Here is a 2,695-nt window from a genome sequence, read left to right as displayed (position 1 = left end):
TTTATAAACACCTATGATTTCACCAACGTTTTTCGTTGACAGTTTTCTATATGTTTCTCAGGTTCATGATTGGCCATTTGATACATGCTTCCGCGTGCACTCATACTTGCTTGAGGTCAAGCATACATGCATACACTTTGATTACTTGCTTGGAGTCAAGCATACATGCATACGCTAGTGATAGCACCTTTGGATTCAAACAAATGTTTACATACATATTTACGCTATTTATAGCAACCGTGATTTTAAACTAATTGTGTCGCAAGTTATTTCATTTGTACTTTATAACTTTTGTAAACTTAAACTTGTTGTCGAACCGTTTGGTAAACTAAACTTTGCAAGTCATGCACGTTTCAAATGAATGCGACATAATTTTGGTCAAACGCGTCTCATATAGGGACTATGCCCACGTAACGGGACCTAAGTTAACGGTGCCGTCAATGACGATTTTGTCTGGTCGCTACATTGCTCATATTATAAACTTGGCCGTTCAAGATTGTTTAAACTATTATAGTCCGTTAAAAGATAAATTTAGAAGATTATTAGTAACAATATATCGTTATAGCAACGAACGACATCATAACTATAAAAAATATGTTAAAAAATTGTGGTGGGGTTTAGTTAGGGCCTTATTTTGATAATAATACTCGATGGAATTCTACTTTTATTATGTTTGAAAATATATTACGACAACGTGAAACTTTAATGGGTTTTACTGAAAAACTAATTAGAAAAGGATTGTCCGAACCATTTGAAAATCAAGAATGGGATGACTTAGAAGCATTAACAAGTTTCTTACAAGTTTTTAAACAAGCAAAGGACAAATTATTGGGTGTTTATTACCCAACTAGTTCACTTGTATTACTACAACTTTATTTAATGACGGAAAAATAGTCAAATTTGCGGGTTCTAGTAATCGTTTATTTAGCCAAACCGTTTTTCACATAAGAAAAAAGTTTAAAAAATATTTTGGTAAAATACCCATGGTTTTTTGTTGTGCTTGCGCGCTTGACCTACGAATAAATTTTAATGGGGTTGAACTTATGATGACAACGATATATAATAATTTAGATTGTATGTATGGCCTCGAAGAAAACAAATCCAACTATATAAAAAATTAAATATACGAATTTAATCAAATTTTTGAGCAATTATTTGAAGTATACGCAACAAAATATGGTCGACAAACAAACCCAATTGTTGACCAGTATGCGGCCTAATCGTCTCATCGAAGGCCCCGAGACCTTAATATAAGCCTTTTTAATAAATTACGTGAAGACGCTACGAATCGTGCAAGAACATCAACACCCACAAGTTAGTTGGGAAACTATAAACTTGGAAACTTTACACTAAACATCTCTCCAGAACAATTTCACAATTTTGACGTAATGGGTTGGTGGAAAACAAAAGATGACAAAGACACCTATCCAATATTAGCCGCTTTAGCTCGTGACTTATTAGCCGTCCAAGCTTCGACCGTAGCTTCCGAATCGGCCTTTTCGGTTAGCGGTCGAATTATATCCGATAGAAGGTCAAGACTTACACCCCAAGCCGTGGACGTATGCGTATTTTTGAAGGATTATTTGGATGGGGTAGATAGGATACAAGATCAAACATCATTAGAATGCCCATTAGATAATGATTTTGAAGATTGTATTGCGATAAAAGAAGAACAAGCCGGATTATCACCAACAACAACAACCGAAGAAAATACTGACACCGAATTGGAAGAAGGTGAATTTGATCCATTTGACATTGATGAAAGTATTACACAAATGCGCCAACACTTACAAGACGATGAATTTGATACACATGATCGATATGAAGAAACACAAAGGCAATACGAGTATAACGGGTGATGGCCATGCCGAAGCTCGATATACTTTAGTTGTAAACTTGTAATACATTTTTTGGTGATGGCCATGCCGAAGCTCAAAATGTCTTAACTTTTGTATAAATTTATATTGTATTGTTAAAAAAAAGTTGTTATTTATAGTTGTAACTTGTAAGTTGTAAGCATTATAAATAAATATGTTGTTATTGATATTATTTATAGTGGCAAGCGTTATAACTTATAATTATATTATTTATAGTGCAAAGCATTATAACTTATAACTATATTATTGTTTTTCAAACGTTATAAAAATCGATCCGGTAAAAACAATTCCGGTAAAAATCGCATCCGGTAAAATACTAGTTCGGGAAAAAAATCCGAAAAAACACCGGTCGAGCACCGAATAAAAATCCATTGTGAAAAAAATCAGAAAAAAATCGATCAAAATAACCGAATCCGAAACCGGAACCGGTTCCGGAAAAAACTGGTTTTTTTGGAACCGGAACCGGTCCAAAACCGTTTCTGTGCACCTATATGCCACACCAAAGAAGCTATAATCGTGAAAAGCCGCTCTTTAACTTCCATCTTTTCTCGCCAATTGTCCAACCATGAAATCCATTTTGACCACTCATTAAACTCCGGTAAAGGGATGTCAATCCAGATCCGAATCCTTCTCCAAAGCTCTTTCGCGTCCTGACACTCGAAAAAAGCATGATTGCTCGACTCTATGCAACCACCACACATTGCACATAAAATTTGGTCTATCTCCACACATCTCCTAGACAGATTTTGCCTCGTCGGTAAACGATCTCTCGATATCCTCCATATAAGAATATTAATTTTTAGTGGGATGCAACTATA

The sequence above is a fragment of the Rutidosis leptorrhynchoides genome, chromosome 10, assembly GCF_046630445.1.
Source record: "Rutidosis leptorrhynchoides isolate AG116_Rl617_1_P2 chromosome 10, CSIRO_AGI_Rlap_v1, whole genome shotgun sequence".
NCBI lineage: Eukaryota > Viridiplantae > Streptophyta > Magnoliopsida > Asterales > Asteraceae > Rutidosis > Rutidosis leptorrhynchoides.
The sequence above is the reverse complement of the archived record's forward strand: the minus strand, read 5'-3'. Positions refer to the sequence as shown.